This window comes from Saccostrea cucullata, unplaced genomic scaffold (assembly GCF_032062105.1).
Source record: "Saccostrea cucullata isolate Sc308-1 unplaced genomic scaffold, CSIRO_AGI_Scuc_v1 ctg656, whole genome shotgun sequence".
Lineage (NCBI taxonomy): Eukaryota > Metazoa > Mollusca > Bivalvia > Ostreida > Ostreidae > Saccostrea > Saccostrea cuccullata.
Genome location: NW_026925270.1, coordinates 119,592 through 141,195, shown reverse-complemented (window position 1 = coordinate 141,195; position 21,604 = coordinate 119,592). Strand labels below are relative to the sequence as shown.

The window sequence follows — 21,604 nt, the reverse complement described above, 5'->3', positions numbered from 1 at the left end:
CAAGTTTACAAATTCAGTATAGCAAAGTTTTTTTTAAGCCCTGGCAAAATTTTTAATTCCATGTCAAATTTTACAGTTATAACCAACTCTTTAATAATGAATTTACAGAATGTTACAGAATTACAAAATGTTTTAAGACATTCGAATTCATACTAATGTTAGTGTACTGCATTGCAATAATTTGGATTGCATTCGGTCATGTCTGAATAGTTTCCATGTCCTTTATTTTGAGTTGACTTGAAGCTACCACTGAAGTGCAAGCAAAGACATCAACACTTGCCGGTGGATAGTTGCAAAAAAACATATCTATACTCGGCACTCAGGGCCATTGAGCAGTGAGGTATTTTTTGTGCTTCAAGTGAGTGCTGTTCAACTGTATGTGAAACAACTGGCTAGCTTTTTTTTGGGGGGGTGGTTTGAGGTATTATGAGATAATGATTTTTTGTCTATTGATATTAAAAATAAAATATACTCTTATGTACATGTACATAAAATTCTCCAATCAAAATAAAAAACGGAATGTAACTGCTAGCGTCTATTTTAGTCTTCTTGTGTATATCTAAAGAAAATGTCAAAATGTGTATCTTGATACGACTAACCGGTTAATCGGTCGGAAAGTTTTGCGGTTAACCGATTAGCGATTTTGCAATCAACTGAATGAGGGCACTAAACAAGCCATATTATGGTTTTATATTGTTGGTTACTATCTGGTATATGTAAGCTGTATGTGCCTTAGAAATTTTGAGATACTTATATACTATATTGTTTCTGGCCACACCCTTCAGGGCCTTGGAGAACATAAGGTACCTCCCTCCCGCCCCTGATGATGGTGAGCACTCGTTCGTGTCAGGGTCATGGTTACTGCCCCAGTTATGACCTACAAGATAAATTCTCTGATGCTGAGAAGGTAATTTTTCTACTAATCCAATTTGTATATTCTTAAAGAGTCTTTATAAGCTAGGTCTTTGAAAAAATTATATCTCCACTTTTTTTTTTTAACTTAAGTTTAAAGAAATGATGTATATATATATTAAACATTCCCCTTTCTAAATTCATTTTCATATGATTTACACATTTTGCTACAGTAATCTACTCAGTAAAATTCAGTTATACAGAAGACACTGGGGCCATAAATTTTCTTTCTTAGAAAAAAGAAATGAAAGGGATTCATTAAAAATCCTTTTATATTCGAAATTTCCTTACAATGAAATTCTTTATAACCAAGTTTTACTGAACATAGTACATGTATATGTATTATAAACTAAAATATTCAAAATAAGACTGAAAAGCCTCAATTCAAAAAGATGATGCAACCTTATTTTGAAACTTCAGAGTGTCTCAAATGTACAAGAAATGAACTTACCAATTTCTGAAAATATCCATTTGTCAGAACAGGCATCACATTAAAAAACAATGGAAGAACATGAGAATTGCACATTATGCTTTCAGATTTATTACATAATTTTCTCTTATCTTATCATATTTTCAAACCAATCTTTCATTAAATTTACATAATTTTGGTTAAGTAAAATCTATACTTTTTTTAAATCGAATCTGCATTCATTCCATTTTAAAAAGATGGAAAAATTACCATGGGCAACAGTTGACATAGAAACAATGGCTAACTGTCTGTTTCCCTGCGGATCCATGAATGAAGACAAACCAATATTGAGAGCTTCTTTGTTCCAGGTGTCAGCATTAGAACAAATTCCTCCCCAGTCAAACGGTCGGCTGGAAGCCACGTAGGCCAGGCCTAGCTTACCATTAAACGGAGAGAAAGTCAGAAGATGCATGAGACAGAATTGACTGTGTTCACTGTAATAAGCCTTCCCAAATGCCTGTAAAAGATTTATAAGATCTACTGTAAATCAAATGCCTGTAAAAAACATAAGATCTAACGTAAATCATTTTTTATTCGCGACTTCATTTTTGTGTGTAATTACACGAGTTGTAATTTTGTAAATTATGTATTTAGGATTATACACAGTTACCACAGCTCACATAAATTTTGTCTTGTTAATCAAATAGCTATCTTGCATAAAAAAGGTGTCGTGAAAATATAGGGATTTACAATATTATACATGTATTTAAATGAATTGAATTCTGCTGTAATTCTAGTAATTATTTTATTTGAATACTGTAGAAGTACATTTTTCCGCGTGGTATTAATTTACGCTATGTACGCTGTCACAAATTTTCCGTGAAAATTTGTCCAAGCGTACTTAAAATAAATGTCAGGCATATAGTGACAGTCTAGATAATCCGCATAATTTTCTACATGCAGATTCAACAGAAATTGAGATTCTGCAGAATTATGACCTCGTGGATAAAAGTACGTCTACAGTAATTTTAAGGTACTGTAAAAATCACATATTTTCGAGGGGTCGAATGTTCATGGTTTGAGGAAAATGTATTGGTTCATGGGGATTTGATTTTGTGGTTGAAGAAATCAAAAAATTTCAAACAAAACATTCTGCAACGTTGAAAGAATTGCAGTCCTTGATTGGTATGCTGAATTTTGCGTGTAATGTACCTACCAACCAAAATTAAACCCACTTTCCCAGTATATGAAGTAAAACAATAACGTCTCATGACCTAACGATTGGCCTTAGAATATTTATACCAATCATCGTCGAACTTAATGTACCAATGTTATTAGGCCGACTTGCGTTCCTGGGGTGTGTTTTAAATCACATTTTAATGGCAGGGCCTTTTTTTCATCTGGTTGATAACATCATTCTTCCTCTTCACTAACATTTCTTCACCGATGCAAGTAAAATAACTTAATTGTTTTTTTTTTTACCATGAGTTCACTGCAGAGTGGTTAAAATACCATATTTCAATTAGGTGTGAAAGAGCTATTGTCATCGCATTAGAGATTTGGGCCCTTTCTTGAAAACTTTTCATGTTAAATCCTTCAGACAACATGGCTGTTGTGCACTTATCAACAAAAAATTTTCAATAAAAGTGCATTAATTAAATTATACAGTTTAATTGTTCTTTTATGGTTCTTTCATCTTTAAACACAATATACATTTCCACTAAACAAATACAGTGCATTTACTAATACAGCTGCTCATCATTTAATTTTTTTTGAATGCCAAATTGAAAAACAATATTTGTTTTAATGTAATAATACTACTTTCTGCAATATCCTCAGATACTCAGACTTAGAAAAATTAATTTGCACTGAGAGACGTACATGTATATTCCTTTTAGCATAAAGACTTACAAATCAGCCTTTTCATCATACAAATGCTTTTTGAAAACTTCTGGATTTCCCCACTAAATTGTGCAACACCTATCACTTTTTGTTGCATACATTGCTACATATTGAAGGTTTTGCCACAGAGTGGTTAAAGAGAGATGCATTGTCTTGATAGTATTCATGTCTCAAGTAGTTTTAGGGTAGTATATGTATTTCACTTTCAAAACCATGAAGCTATACACTTATATCAAACAAAACTGACCCAAGGCTTCCAATAACCCCAGTTGTGTTGAAAACTTTCCAGGATTTGGATTTCACCACTTCATCGGATTTCATGAAATTCACTTAGTGCCATGTTTACCCTTCCATTTTGTGCCTTCTTACCCATACAGAAATAGAAAAAAAACACTACAACTAACATTTTCTATTCTTTGGAAACGTGACGGTAGGGAGCGACAGTCCACAGAACAGGTTCATAGACATAAATATACCCCACTTCAAACACTCAAAGGCAAACACAACAACACTCCGCTTGAAACAAAATACTAAGGACCCTTTAGTGTGCCCATACAAAGCTCTGCTGCATTACCTGAACCTCAGAAAGCATTCTTCCCATGCAGAACCTTTGTTTTCTATATATGGTTTGCCTATCTCTCGCTTACTTTACCCTAGCAGTTGCGATCGGCTTTAGCTTTCTGTAACCTAGACTTACAAAGTTACAACACTATATAATCCGCATTGGTGCCGCCACTACAGCTGCCTCACTTGGATTCTCATACAATTCAAATTTTGGGCAGATGGAATTCGTCTGCTTTCAGAAAGTATATTAGATTTATCCCAACTCTAAAATTTTAAGAGAATTCAAGCGTTTCCATTAGGATAATGAAGACAGGGGCTTCATATCCAATACAAACACAACCATGTAGACAGGGGCTACAGGTTGTCAATTGGACTGCATCATACTTGGAGACAGGGGCTCTGACTTTCATATCATTTTTAAGGGGAGTACACTGCACCCTTCCAATTATTGTTTTTATGCTTAGTACGTTATATCCGGTGCAAGTCTTTTTCCTATGTACATACGCATTGTGAATGAAGGTTAGATATGGGGCGTTAACAAGGCAGCCTATGTATGTAATGTATATGTATGACATGACAGATGTATAACTATGATAGCCTACCTTGTTAAGGTGCAGAGAACACCCCATATCACTGCTTTGTTTAGATCATACTGTATATCTAGTCCTTTCAATGGCAAAAAATTTTGTTGCATAATAATTTTACTAGTCAGTCCATTTCTCAGGATACAAATGCGTGATAGTTTTGTAGTATTTTGTGTACATATATGTCTTTTGATTTATTGTCATTTATTGAAGGAGAAGTTAGATTTTTTGTACCTGTCACATCATTTTTTGTATATAATGTCTTTTTATGACTTTTTATATGCTATTATGTATTGTGAAGTTCATAAAATTTGTACAATTTTAATAAATGACCACTTTTATTCTTTATATACTAGTTGATTTTATTTATACGGAAGTTGGGCAGGCAGATAAATATTAAAGAATTTTGTGATTTTCACATATAATTTGTAGGTCTCATCATACTTTGAAAACCACCAAAATTAAACCCCCACAAAATTTTTCACAGTACATCAAGTAAAACAAGATGTGCTTGTGAAACAGTGAAATTCAAGTTTTCTGCCTTAGCAATATTTAAAGCAATATTTAGAACTTAATGTACCAATGTTATTAACATGTACCTGCATTCTGTAGTTCTTTAATTAAATCACAACAAAACTGTAGGAGAGCAACAGTTCGAATTTCAGAGTAACTGTTTACGGATGGACATCTTAAGTTATTATTGCACAAACTCTTAATTCAAACATTGTCTTTGAGTTTGAAAAAAAACAACTTAATTGTTTTTTTTTCCCAAGCCTCCAGTTGGAGAAATACTGTGATACCGTAATTAGGTGTGAAAGAGCTTACGTACTTTCAGTAAATCTTCCATTGTCATTGAACGACTTCTCATGTTAAATCCAGTTTGACTGCTTGATGCCCTATCAGCTAAAAAATTTCAATAAAAGTGCATTAATCAAATTATATAGTTTAATTGTTCTTTTAATTGAAGTCTCTTTCATCATTTAAAAAATAAATTAACAGACAACTATGCAGTGCATTTACTATCACCAATACCTTTTCATCATTTAATTTTTTTGAATGCCAAACTGAAAAACAATATTTGTTTTAATGTAATAATACTACTTTCTGCAATATCCTCAGATACTCAGACGTAGACAAGAGGCCCATGGGCCACATCGCTCACCTGAGCACTGTGGCTAGGGAAAAAGTAGAAATTGGTTTATTATTGAAAAGTTTAAATTTTCCATCCAAGGGATTCCCATGACCAATCATGGCTTTGCTATTCTTGAGAAGAAGATTTTTAAAGAATTTTCCTATATATTTCTATGTAAAACTTGGTTATGTTTGGCCCCGCCCTAACCCCGGTGGTTCATAATTTGAACAAACTTGAATTTTACACTACCTGAAATTTTTCTATATAAAATTTTTTTTGTATTGTAACAAGCAAATTCAAAAAATTGTGGTCCAATTCAGTGTCTTTGTGGATGAGATGTCATTATTTATTGCATATTGTGTCAAATATGAATGTCCTGTCATATGTCATTCAAAAGTGATCACCAAAGTTGAATTTAAATTAGTCAAACTCAAACTTGAAGGTCAAGGGGTCAGAAATCATAGCATACTCAAAAATATCTTGTCATAGATAATGCACATGTCAAATACCGGTATAAAAGCCCTATATCTTCTCAATCAAACATTATATGGAAAAAATAACATTTTTAAAAAGGTCAAATGCCAAGGTTCAAGGTCATGGGGTCAAAAATCATAATGTATTTAAGAAAGTATAGATATGTCAAATCGGTCAATTTTTAATACTCGGTTACTCGGACGTTTTTCCCCTTCACCCAAGGATGCTTTGTGGTAAAAGTGTAAATAAATATGAACAAGTTACATTGATAACAGTAAAACATTGTTAACTCTTGTAGAAATACAACCACTTTCTCCGATGGGAGATTTACATGTAAATCGGATGTAATAATTATGAACACTTCATGCCCGACAGAATTTAATGTAACATTTTTAAAGTCTAATTTATTTATCAGATAAACACAAGGAATAAAAGCATAAACAGTTCACAGATCAATAATAATTGGCTTTATTGTAATGCAACTCTTTGGATTTTCGTTTGAATTTAAATATCCCAGATACATACATATCATATTGATCAAGTTCTCCTATAACAGAGCGGATTAACGAGAGATGCAGTTGTCTTGATCCTATATTTTATAGTTTTAGGGACGGTATGTTGTAGTTTGATCAAAAACGATGGACATCATTTTTTTAAAAAAGCCTTTGTCTTCAACCATTTGAATTAATTGGCATGCAGAGAAAAACCATTTCAACAATCCGTTTGCATATGTAATATCATTAGTCTCTTTTCATCTAAATATTCTCTGTGTTAATTTTGAAAATTATCTAATTTATTTAAAAATGATAGACCTTAAACGATTTTTCTAGTGAAAACAAATTTTTGTATTAAAGCAAACAAAAAATTGGGTCCCTCGAATTCAGCTTTGAAGGTGAGAAAAGTCATTAGCCATTGTATTGTGGTCAAATATAATGACTGTATATGTCATTGCCAAAAACGGGCGATAAGTTGAATTTAAATAGGAAACCCTAATTACAGTATGTACAACTGCAATGAACATTTTACTTTTCAAAACCAATGTTTTAATGCACTAATAAATGAGCTTAGATACATTCAAAAATATACATACAAGTAACCAAGTACCGATTTTAGTATTCGATACTCCGACGTTCGTTCGAGTACCTGGTTAACCGGGTACTCGCTGACATCCCTATAAGAAAGTCATGTCACAGGTAATATACATGTGAAAGCCTCTTATAGGAGTTAATACACATGCTTTTAATTTGAAAACACTATCTCTTCTCATTCAAAAGTTATGACCAATTCAAAGTAATGTTTAAATTTTTGAAAAGTGGGTCAAACTTCAAGGTCAGGTCACGAGATCAAAAATCATAGAGCATTTAGAGGGGTCTTGTTACAGGTAATATACTTGATTGTGTAATATGAAAGTCCAATCTCTTCTCATTCAAAAGATTTGACCAAGGTTAAAGTTTTTGTGACAGACGGACAGACAGCTAGACTTACAGACTGACAGATGAATGAGATGTAATATCCCCTCGCTTTTGCAAAAGCCGGAAAAAAAACCCCACAAACATGGCATTGCAGCTTTTATTTTTAAATATCACAACGTCAATGGATTAATAATTTACACAGGTAGTTGAAATTAAAATTCATGGGAGCATTCATTTTCCTGTATTTTCCAATTTAAAATTTTATATTAAAACATCTTGCGTCAATGATTTAATGAATTATTAAAAAATACTTTATTTCTAAAATCTTTCACTGATATTTTTGTCCTCAGCAAAGACCATAAGACTCTGATGAGACTGCAGCTCTACTGGTTGGTATTTATAACAAAGGAGAAGAAGAAGAAAAAGCACCTGCACTTTAAACTACCATACATACAGCAGCAATAAATAGAATAAGTCTCCTTGTGGCAAGATTTATTGCAATCACATTAAGTTGCATGAAAGACAACTTGAAAGAACTTCGCTGAAATTTCTAATTTTATAACCATGGCAACACCATTCATCAAAATCAAAAAACAACGCACAAAATCTTACAGTATATAGTCTTATATAATATACTTCATGCCAAGTGATATTGATATTAAACAAGACCAGTAGAGCCACAAAAACCAAGCTGTCATAGAATTTTATACATAAAATTTTTTTTTTAACTCAGGCAGTCTGTCGTTCTGTGTATCTAGAATTTATTTGACAAATTCACTTTTTTCAACCTCTTTACAGGTATTTAATAATTAAGATAAATGGGAACACTGATTTCATTTGATTCTGAGTCTGCATTAAACTCTGGATATTCAATCATTCAAACAATGACTAACAATTGAATTTCATGAGATATGTATTTTTAATCATTCATATTTCTGAAGATTCAAGTTTCTTATGCAAAATGCTTCTCCTTCTTTCTAAATAATTTTTTATGCAAAATGCTTCTCCTTCTTTCTAAATAATTTTTTATGCAAAATGCTTCTCCTTCTTTCTGAATAATTTCCAATCAAAATTTAACTTCAGCTATAGACAAAGATTAAATCAAGAGACCGTGAGCTGTCATTAAGGTAAATGATCCATGTTTATTGCGATATTTGTTATCGATTTCCTCCTGTATTTCATATTGCTTTAAGTATGATTTGTGCACAATTAATAAACTGTTTTACAGATGTTAACCTCCTTTCTATTAGATAAATACAGACACCCCACAGTAACTAAATATATCTCCCTCAGAGTTTCTTATTCCTCATATATCATAATATTGTTTTCATTTTTCGCAAGGTAACATTTTTAATTGCCTCCTGAAATGCTTAATTAGATCTGTATAATTAGAAACCATAGTAAGTTCCTGGTTCACAGAATCTCATATTCTACAAATAAAGCTGCTAATAACTGGGAGAAAACAATTACTTTTTCAGGAAGAATTGTCAAAATGTTTTGTTAATATGACGTGATTGATCACTATGCCAACATTCATTTAATTTATCAAATTATCACATGAGAAAACTGACTGATCAAAAATAAACATGAAAACAAAAAATCAAACAGTTATTTCTTATATAAACCCGATTAGATAAAAAAAAATGTATTATTTATTCAGAAGTCTGCAAGCCCACTTATTGTATTACATGTACATGTGTAATAATTATATAAGCAATATAGCTATAAAGCATGCAGTTCAGTCACATGTTGAGAAAATCAATTGACCATATATGAGATGTAAAGCTACTTTCTTATCTTGAGTTTTATCTCATACAAAAGTGTTTTGAATCAAGATATATAAAATATGGAATTTTTCCTGTTGATTAATTTTATTTGTGTAAATTTTGGTCAAAATGACACACATTAATAATAATGTCTCTAAATTTTGCAACTTCACAAAATTGCTAAAATCAATATGTGTTTGTGAAACACTGATGCCAATGAACGACAGCTTATGGCAAAAATCTCCAAAATGCAAGTCAAACTCCAAGGTTTAGCAAAAGAGATATAAAATGTTGTTTGCAAAAGAAAGTTGTCTGAATGAATAATTTACTTGTGAAATATGAAAGCCCAAGCACAACCCATACAAAAGTTATGGCCAAAGTTAAAGTTTTTTTTAAAGTGAGACAAACTCCAAGGTCAATGTCAGAGGTTAAAAATAATGGTACTTATGGAAAGTCTCACAACAGGGTAGACATTGTTATACCTCTGCTAAACAGTTCCTAAATAATTTTTTCTTACTTTAAAAAGTCCAACAATTCATCTGTTTTACCCCGACTGTCAGTCCAGGAACTGTTAAAATACACTTTGAAAAAAGTATATGTTGCCTGCTGACTTCAAACATGTCAATTGGTGCTAAATTGACCTAAAAACAGTTGTTGATAGGAGTCTTGGGAAACAGTCAACCTGCTGGAATGGAGTGCAAGCTATTGCCTGTGGCTGTACTGTGAAACGTAAAAGCCCTAGAAGCAATTGCTTAAAATTATGGCCAAGGTTAACATTTTTCAAAAGTTGGTCAAACTCCAAGGTCAAAATATCAAATTTGTTGGCTTTCAAAGAAAGGATTTGCATGTCACAAGAAATAAACTTGTGAAATAGGAAAGCCCTTGCTAGTACTAACTGTTCAAAAGGTATTGCCAAGGTTTTATTTGCTAAATAGTCAGTACTCTTTTTAGTGTCCATCTGCAAAGAGCTGAAACCCTGTATCTGCTAAAATTAATTTCGCGAAAATTATTGGCATACCTTTGAGCAGGCAAAATGCCAAAATTAACACCCGCCAATAAAATCCCGCTATAAGGTAAATGTAGTAATGTCACAATAAATACACCAGTGATGTGTAAAAGCCCTACATATAGCACCATTTTTTTCACTAGTTAGTAGTTATGACCAATGTTAAAGTTTGGTAAATTTTTGTATAAGTGGGTCAAACTCCAAGATCAAGGTCAAAAGGTAAAATAATTTTATGTTGGTACCCAAAGAAAGGTCATGTCACAAGGAATAAAATGTGAAATATGAAAACCATTATAGTTTCATCCAATCAAACGTTATAAGCAAGGTTATTGTTTTTGAGGACAAAAAGCTAAACAGACAGATCCTATATTATTTTTTAGTCACCCATCTCTGTTTAAATCAAGTATTTAGACAGACTCTGTTGTTTAAGATAGCATAAGTGTGACAGGAAAGACACCACAGGAAAGTTGGCTAAGATTTACCGGTAGATTTTTTTTTACTCTTTAGTGATGTTATAAAGGAAAAAACAAGATCTGATTCAAATTTTAACAATTCAAGGGGCCTGGGGGCACCCTCACCACTTCTTTAATCTATTATTCCTGACCCTAATGAAATACCAGTATACTAACCAATACAGAGTTACTTCATACATTTTAAACTGTCATACCGACCAAGGGTCCCCAAAAGAAACAGTAATGTCCACAGTGTAACACGGTTTAATCACAATGCAGCCACACCCTGGAAATCCTTGTACACGATATATATAATATGGTGCATATTACATTGTGTGTTTTTTTTACTCTTTAGTGATGTTATAATACACATTTGGAGAAAGCTTGTATTTTCTATCAGACATTAATTACCTTGCTGATTTCCATCCCTAGTCCACTGGCTCCCTCACCCCATGAAGTCTTCTTAAATATCTCGTTCACTTGATTGATTAAGTTGATCTACAATTAAAATACCTTGTCTGCATTTATAACAAATACACAGGTTATATTACTTAAATATCTCATTTACTTGATTAATGAGGTTGATCTACAAAATGCCATGTCTGCATTTATAACAAACACAGGTTATATAACTGTAACGGGAGAGGAGAAAATACAGCAGACCAGACCGGGATTTGAACCCGGGCCCCCTGAAACTCTGGTCAGGTGCTCTAACAACTGAGCTATCAGATCACCTGTGATTGAACCCGGCTGACCTCCAAATTCCTCCCTCCTTAAAGGTCTTTGGCCCTCCAAAGACCCCAAACCAGGCTCATCCCTGGCAGGTCTTTCACCTGTCAATTCCAGCGCATGGCACCGCACCAAATGTTATGGGAAAGGAGAAAATGCAGCGGAGCAGACCGGGATTCGAACCTGGGCCTCCTGAAACTCCGGTCAGGTGCTCTACCAACTGAACTATCTAGCCACCAGTGATCAAAACTGGCTGACCACCAGTCATAACCTTATACATTGAAATTGGATTATATTTCATTTCAGTAAAAGGATAACAGACAATTTTCTTACATTACATTATAATGTAGTTAAGAGTCACTATACAACTTCAAGAATATTTTCAGTTCAAGAATAAACCTTAACAATAAAGTGCCACGCCACAGCATGGTACACCGTCTACCCAAGAAGTATCAGTTGACAAATTCTTAGCCTAATAGTATTGAAGTTATGAGCCGGACACGAATGGACAGACGGACATGAAGCCTATAACATAATATGTCCCATCTTCAGAAGGGCGTATAAAAATCCTTGAGACAAAAAGCATTTCAAAGAGCATATCTTAATTCCTTCAAAGTTGATTTGCACCCACCATATAGTTTTGAGTGCTTGGAATAGACCCTCCACCAATGCCATTGTAGAAGTAATGATCAGCAACCAGTAAAATGCGGCACACTTTCCTATTACCCAGGTTAGCACTTCTCCGATGACGAAAAGATGGCTGAAAACCTGTACAAAAAAATTCATGATTGTGGTCACTTCAAATTGAAGAACACTTTCTTGATTAAATTAATAAAAAATGATCATTTATATAAAAGTTAAATTTAGCTTCTTTTTTGTAATGTGAAGTTTAGCAAATTTCACCTTGGAAATTTTTCTCTTTGGAATGATTCATTTTCCCCAAACCATAGTTGCCTTCACATTCTCTACAAAAAAGTTTTAAATTATAAAATAGGTCATTCAAAATTTTAATAATTGTTTTGAGAGTAAGAACAAACATATTTTACAAGAGCACTTTCATGAGATGTGCTTCAAGAAAAAAATCTTTGTGCGAAGTCTAAGTTCTTGCATACATAATATATTTATTTTTTTTCATTCAAATTAAGAAAAATCAGATATTTATTCCAGTTCCTATGAAAATTCCTTTATGAATTCCCATACTAACTGATTAATTCCTATATTTACTGATGTACTGACATACTTACTGATGAAATCCCATACTTATTGAGGAAATGGCATACCAGGTACTCCGTAACATAGTTACTGATGAATTCCCAAACTTAATCATGAATTCTCATACTGATGAACTGACATATTTATTGATGAATTTCAAGACTTTATGATGGAATCCTGTACTAATTAATGGAATCCTTTACTTATTGATGAATTAATTGGCTTACTTACTAATGCATTCCCAAACAAAATGATTGATTTGTAGACTTCCCATCCTTATATTGATGGAATCCCATTTTTACAAATGCAATATCATACTTATTGATGAATTTCTATATTTACTGATGAACTGCCATATTTACCTATACATGTATATATATATACTAATTTACCAACTGATGGATTAATATTCAAACTTTTTAAAGTTGGGTTGACATTGGACTTTGTCCTGGACATGCTGGAAAAAAAAAAACCCATTGATTCCTAAAAATTAATTAATGCTACATTGTACTTACATTGTGTGATTATGGGAAAGATTTCTCACTTCTGACTTCCTGTAAATGATCATGTCTGTAGAATTCAAATATTGATGACTTAGACGCCATGCTGGCTACAAAAAAAATTAAATAAATAATGATATGTGTAACACGGTTTATGAATAAAATACTGTAAACCAACTTTTATTCGTGACTACTTTATTTCGCGACTTACCGGGGATAAACTAGTTTGCGACGGTTAATTTTCACAATCAAGGGTTAGCCTCTTTTGGATCTGTTGGTATGAGGCACATAGACTTTAAAGACTGGTTCGCGGAAAGAAATATTCGCGATGACGGGGCTCTCGCGAAATTTTCTCGCATGCTAATATAAGTTGGTTTACAGTACTTAAAATGGCACGTGTAATATATGAATAAAATACTTATCATTGCTTGCAGTACATTCTAAAGCAATCTTAACTGTGTACAATACTTGTTTTAAAAAAATGCGAAAAAAAGGCAGACCTATACTTTTGATGATTAATTTTTTTCCCTTTCAAGTTGGGAAAAATTAAAATTTACACCCTGAAGTGCATTGTGTACAGTCATGTATTTTGATTTAGATTGTGGACACTACGTATATGTATTATATATACATGTAAATGAATTGTATGTTTATAAATTTCAGAGTGGAAGTGGCATGAAAACTTTGATGTACTGGTACTGTTAATAATGCAGACAAAATATTTTAGGGAAAATGTGCCTTCTGTTGTATACACAGTTTGGCTGTCCCTATCCAAGAACTGGGTCTGTTCATGATCTGTTTTTTCATAGCCATTACATGTTACAAAACATCTACACAGGCAACTTAGCCACATATGATCCACATATGAGTATCATATGATTCTCATATGATTGATTTCATATGAGAATCATAAACAAGAGGCCCAGGGGCCACAAAAACATCGGCTAGGAAAAAGCACTTTTCAGATGATTAAGTTTTTTGAGGTTCAAGTTGGGAAAAATTAAATTTTAACCCCCAAAGGGGTCATGATTTGAACAAACTAGAATCTACACTACCTGAGGATGATTCCATATAAATATCACTAATCATGGCTTTGAAGTACTTGAAAAGAAGATTTTAAAAGGTTTCCCTATATATTCCTATATAAAACTTTGGTCGGCCATTTTGGCCCCACCCTACCCCCAGGGGTCATGATTTGAACAAATTTGAATCTACAATACCTGAGGTTGATTCCACATGAGTTTCATCTTTCCTGGCCCAGTGGTTCTTGACAAGAAGATTTTTCCTATATATTCCTATGTAAAACTTTGATCGGCCATTGTGGCACCACCCTACCCCCGGGGGTCATGGTTTGAACAAACTTGAATCTACACTACCTGAGGATGACTCCACATGAGCTTCATTTTACCTGGCCCAGCGGTTCTTGAGAAGAAGATTTTTAAAGATTTTTCCTATATACTCCTATGTAAAACTTTGATCGACCATTTTGGCCCCACCCTACCCCCGGGGGTAATGATTTGAACAAACTTGAATCTACACTACCTGAGGATGATTACACATGAGTTTCATCTTTCCTGGTGCAGTGGTTCTTGAGAAGAAGATTTTTAAAGATTTTTCCTATATATTCCTATGTAAAACTTTGATCAGCCATTTTGGCCCCACCCTACCCCCAGGGGTCATGATTTGAACAAACTTGAATCTACACTACCTGAGAATGATTCCACATGAGTTTTATCTTTCCTGCACCAGTGGTTTTTGAGAAGAAGATTTTAAAAGATTTTTCCTATATATTCCTATGTAAAACTTTGGTCGGCCATTTTGGCCCCACCCTACCCCCACGGGTCATGATTTGAACAAACTTGAATCTACACTACCTGAGGATGCTTCCACATGACTTTCATCTCTCTTGGCCCAGTGGTTCTTGAGAAGAAGATTTTTTAAAAATGCCATTAATTTTTCACTAATTCATAATTATCTCCCCTTGGAAGTAGGCGTGGCCCTTCATTTTAACAAACTTGAATACCCTTCACCTAAGGATACTTTGTGGCAAGTTTGGTTGAAATTGGATAAGTGGTTGTTGAGAAGAAGATGAAAATGTGAAAAGTTTACGCCGATGATGACAACGATGACGACAGACAAAGGACAAATTTTGATCAGAAAAGCTCACTTGAGCCTTCGGCTCAGGTGAGCTAAAAAGGGGCATCATATGTGAATCATATGAAGTAAATCATATGATTTACATATGATCCACATATGTGAATCATATGAAAAGAACTTCATATGATTTGCATATGAATGGTTTATGTGTCGTGTATTAGTGAACACTGTTTCATATGATTCTCATGTGATCAGTTTCATATGAGAATCATATGACCACTGTCAGAATATTCATATGATTCTCATATGTTGGCACTGGACATTTCATATGAGATTATGTATATTAATTACATCATATGATTTACATATATGTAATCATATGATTCTCATATGATTTGCCACATATGATTCTCATATGATTGTATATACATATGATTCTCATATGATCCACATATGATCCTCAAATGAAAGGCAATGCATATGTGGATCATATGTGGCTAAATTGCCTATGTAGGAAAGAGCCATGATTTACTTAAAGTAATAACCATTGTACATGCATGGATATTATGATCTTTTTTTCCTCCAATCAGATTAACTGGATCTGTAAATTTTCACAGCACATATAATGATTCTATATCTGTTTCATTTAATCAAAGATAAATTTATCTTATGACTATATAAGACCAGGCACTGTTTTAATATCAATCATGTTTATATATTAATGAACAAAACAAATTTGTTAGCAACTGATGTAATATATCTCAAGATTCTGCCATGTCTGTAATTTAAAGCAAACTTTGGATGATCAGATTTTACTTTATATGGATGTGGAATTTAACAAATAACCTTAAACAAACCTCGATAATGAATTCTTCTTCACTTGTTGAAATGTGAGCTATTACACCATCAGGGTCTATTGACACTGTACAAAGGGACTGTGAATCATCTACAAAATATTATATAAATGTGTTAAAAAATATTTTAATTTCATTTCACAGAGTTCTACTTGAAAAATTGCAAAATAAACAAGTTATGTAAAGTGTTATAAAAGAAATTACAACCTTATATCTATGCTTTAATATGTTCTCTCCATTAATAAAAAACAAAAATCTCTGCAGGGAAAGAAGAGGTATCGGGTATTCATGTAGCATGTTACACTATAATTAAGTCATGGATCCACAGACACATATTTTGATAATATTTTGAAAATAAATTTATAATATTTGGGTACACAGCTCTCAATTAATTAGACGATTTTAGCAGGAATTTGATTTAGTATCCCATTTTAAGCATTCGCAACTGAAATGCCGAGTGAGGTGGACGTGCAGGTAATTATTTACTATCATTTTAAAAATAATTATTTGGGGGATGCATTATATAATTTGGTTTCCAAAAAATTAATTTAGATTTGATTGGGTATGGTTTTTTTAGCTTTCGCTCTTGCTAACATTTTTTTTTATCAACTCCATTAATGCAAAACATTTTTATATATAAGAATCGTATTTTGAAACAAAAATGCTTCGGGGGTCAAGGTCATAAAATCTCCGACAATATCCCCACCTGTCATCATATACAAAATTGAAATAAACAGATGAAAGGAAGGGGGGGGGGGGTTTGAGCTTTTGTTTTTAATAAAATTTTATATAACAACTCCCTCCCGTGGCAACTTAAAGTTTTTTTTTTTCTTTTTTCGCTTTTTAAATTATTTTTGCCAATCGTATAAAAGGTCAAATTTATCAACAAGTAAATTTATACATAGTGTCTGTGTGTAACACTATCCTTTCCAGGCGATACGATTTTCAAGAGGATTTTTTTTGAGCTTTTGCAATGTAATTTTATATCAAAACTCCCTACTCTCTCCTTTCTCAATTTTTTTGTCCGACCCATAAGTTTATTTTGTAAAATTTTATTGTATTAAAATCACCTCAACTTTTGAGTAATTACTAACAGTGCTATCATGCGAATTGAACGATTGTTGTGTCTGAATATGGATACAGCTTTCCGTCATCGCTAAAAATAAACCGTACTGTATCTTTGATATGAGGTTCTTATTACATTAGAACTGTTTAATAAAGGTTAAATTAGACACCATGCATTGTGTAAAATTTTGACAATATCGAACGTAAATATATAAATACATGTACATGTATGTGACTTCATATTTGCATATAATTTCGCCAGTGTAAAAGCAGTTCTGTGGTCTACTGGTATGTCTCTCGCTTCACATGTGAGAGGTCCCGGGTTCGAATCCCGGACGATCCATTTACTTTTTTTTTTTCGAAATACTTTTTTTTTTTACTAAATGATAGTATTCAGCATGTGGAATGAAAAATTTATGAGGTCTGGCTTGTACAAACCCATAAAATCATTATTACAGTGTGATAAATATTCCATGTAAAAAGAATCTTCTATACACATAATAAAGAATAAGCAATCAAATCTTTATATGCATATTGACATACATGTATTTTATTTGCTTCAGTATACATGTATACTTCTAATAATTCTACAAATTCAGTCAGGGGGATCCGACTTTTTCCCTAAGCGGGGGACACAAATTCTCTGAATTAGCTTGTTTAGCTTTGAATTTTGAAAGAACTAAAATAAATATTAATATTGCTGGTGTTGATTTATCTAAAATAAAAAGGAAAGGAAATTTTTATATTTTCTTTAAATTCAAGACTTGCTTTTTATTGTAGACACATAAAAATTAAACATCATCATATAGTCCTGGAGCTAGACTGTAATCAAGATAAGCCCTGTTACATGTTTAATGTAGAGCATTAGTGTTTTAACAGCTCTAGAAGTCTCTTCAACCTATTTCAGTGTCCCTTAGAGGTGGGTGTGTTATAACAAACTCCCCATTAGCTAACTCCCAGTGTGACTTTGCTATACAAGTTGTGTTGACCCCCCCCCCAAAAAAAATCTTACCAGTCAGTATACCTGTGTAGCAATGGGTGTGTTATAACCCTGTCAGTCTACCTGTGTAGTTTATTTGTGTAATAACAGACCCCCTTCCTTTCTCTCAGTGTGACTTTGTTATAGAAAATATATCAGGCCCCCTCCCCATAGAATTCTTACCTGTCAGTCTCCCTGTGTGGTAGGGTGTGTGTTATAATAGTCTTCCCTTTCTGTTTCTCAGTGTGACTTTGTTATGGGTGAAGGTGGGAGGTGTGTTGTGCCCCCCCCCCCGACCCCCGACCTCCAACCCCTTTCATGACTCTCACCTGTCAGCCTGCCTGTGTAGTAGTGGGTATGCTGTAACAAGTGTTTTCTCTCTGTTCCTCCCCCATCCACAGATATGACCTCCAGGGATGGGGTAACTACACTGGATTTTGTCAGCTTTATTTCAAAATTTCTGAAAAAAAGAAAAAAAAAACAATTTCACAAATTAAGCCATTCTCCATTTATATCTATGGATACCTATGTGACTGAGGACTAAGTACTATGCATAATTATGTTTAGATACTTAAAAAATAAGCTATGTTATTTTCTTCAACATATAGGTCAGGGGAAATAATTTTATAGTTACAGTGTACCTTGAAATGGCTTTACTCAGTAAGTGATGGTTGAATCTCTAGTCATTATTCTCTGGGAGTTAATGGTAATTCATGGTAGATTCAATGAATCAATATGTTTATTAAAAAAAAAAAAACATTCATGGGGCTGCAATGGTGACCCAAGAAATTCACACCTTTGACTCAGGTAAGCTAAAAATGTACGGCAAAATTGATAGGGCAAATACGTAACTAAATTTAAAGTATAAGTATGGTATCAAGTACATATATATAGTTTTGTCATGCTGCAAAAACTGACTGTTGGCAGATAAAAAAAATTGCCAAAAAATAAATTGTTATCATTTCCTTCAAAATGTTAGAGTTACAAGTATCTTTTTTTTTATATTCCGATGCAATTTTTGTGCAGTCAGTAGATTGTGAGTCTCTAGGTGCAGCGAGGATACCTGATTGATGCTTTTTGATGAACAATGTACAGTATTTTAACCCAAAGTCTAGTACATGTATTATGAAGACTCTTGTATATATTTCAACTGTATTTGGGCATAAAAGTTATCACACATATAAGGACACTAATCTGTATATTCCATGCCGATTGTAAATGTACGTGCAGGTATGAATTAATACAATATAGATGTTACAAATCATATTTTATGCAACTAAAAAGAGTTGTTATTTTAGCTAAAAGTGCTAATAGGTGCTAATTTTATATTGCATTATAAATATCATGGACATACAAAAACAAAAGAAGAAAAATTGTGGTAGCTATAGCTAAATAAAACATAGTTTATTGTCAAGTTTTTCAGGTACTAGTATTATTCAGTGAATACAAGTACAAGTATAGTTTGTTTTATGATCATTGCATGTTGTTTTGATGATTTTGTCCTATTTGTATAAATAAGAACAAAGCAGTGTGTAAGATTAATTAAAATAATAATAAAATAGAACTTGAAAATATTTTTTTTCTTATAAAAATGAAAACCTAATTTGACATTTTAATATTTCAAACTCAATTTTGCTAATACATGTAATAAAATGAAAGGAAAAAGAAAAGCAGGGTAAACTTTTGAAGTGATTTTTGTTCAAGTTTTTTGGTCAAGTATTTTTAACTTACAATTAGTATTTTCTTTAATTAACAAATTACCAAAATCTCATTTATTCAATTTAGACTCAGTATGAAATCCATATGACGGAACCCCCTTAAAATGAAAATAAAAATTCTCAATATCTACTTCATGCTATATCAAAAAAATTATTTTCTGTTGCATGGACTTCTTCAATGGATTTTTCTTTCTCATAGGGAAATTTATTTAACCCTTCTGATAGGACAACCCCTAATTGAACAAGATTAGCAGGACACCTTAATTAAAATCCTAGCATTTGGTTAGCCCTACACATTTTTGATTGGAGAAAAAGATTAAATTTACCGATGCTAGTTGATTTGGTAAATGTAAAATAATTTATAAGCAGAATTTTTAGCAAGGATTTAATTTTGGCATTATTAGAGAGGGTGTTGAGATTGCTAAAATTAAATATCGCTAAAAATTTTATTGCAGTTTATCTGAATTTGCTTCCATATTTAGCATTTTAAAATCGCTAAAATTACATCTTGCTACGTTTAAAGTACCAAATGAATTTTCTAGGACATATCGCTAAATTTGCCTCTCGAAAAAAATTTCCACTTATATGGTAATATGTATGAAAAAATGTTACCTTGCATTTGACTTTTTCCTTTCAATATATAAATATAATTGAGAATATAAATTTGCCATTAATGTTCCCAACCCCAAAATTACCCATGCATTTTGATGAGAGTTTAGAAAAGAAATATTTAGTAATAACATGATCACGTTTTTTTTAGAAGAACTGATCCGATGAACATCATCATCCAATGTTTACTTTTTGTTAAAAATTTTATATATTTGAAGATGTAGATTTAAGCATACTTTAAAAACACTTTCCGAACCTTGAATGAATACTTTTTGTACCCACCTCTGAAAGGCTTTGAACTTCATCCAATGATAACTGTCTAAAATTGGCAATTTAATATCTTTTTGTCCTACTAGCAAAATGTCCTGTAGCTTCAGAACTTCATACCGATGTAGCCTATTCAGTGGTTCACCTGTAATATTATTCAATAAACAATTATGACAGTAAAACAAAGTTTCCAAGGAAATAAACTTGGGCAGTAGGGCTGTGTCAATATATTGATTTAAATCAATATGTATAAATATTCAGGAATGTATTGTATGAAAAAATAACCTTCAATAGCAATACGTATAAGACTGGCAGTTTTGGAAAAAGTTGGAAATTCCAGTCACCAAAGATTACCTGTACGTATTTTTAACTGTTTTTATATATACCGCTGTATAAAATATCGTATACGCAACCCTTAATCTCAGCGAGATCCATAGAGACTAAAAATTTGGTCTGGTGTCTCTATGGATTACAGACCAGTGTCACATTATCTCATTCCTGTCCCATTTACAAAATAATATTTAATTTAAACTTCAAAACATTGAAAATTCTCAGTTTCTTGGTTAAACAGGTTGGGACCAATCGCTCAAATGGGATATAATAGTCCACTTGGGATATAATATCCCAAATGGGCTATAAATTTACAGTGCAAAAATTGAAAATTTTTATTTTGGCTATAAATATCATAAATCTGCATCAGGACACTTAAAAAGGAATAACTTTTGGTTGACAGGTTTTCCTGCATGTCCATTGTTTAGAAGATTGATCCCTCGGAAGTTCCGTACCTTCTTGGCGATCATTATCTAACAAATGGTAGGGTTGCAGAAAAACTTGCTTACCGAAAGTTATTCCTTTTTTAAGTGCCCTGATGCAGATTTATGATATTTATAACAAAAATAAAAATTTTCAATTTTTGCACTGTAAATTTATAGCCCATTTGGGATATTATATCCCAAACGGA

General features: G+C 32.7%; 1 pseudogene; it reads right to left on the bottom strand.

Annotated features, from left to right (window-relative positions):
• LOC134268492 (ADAM 17-like protease) overlaps positions 1-21,604 on the bottom strand; it is a 51,519-nt pseudogene that overhangs the window by 29,508 nt on the left and 407 nt on the right.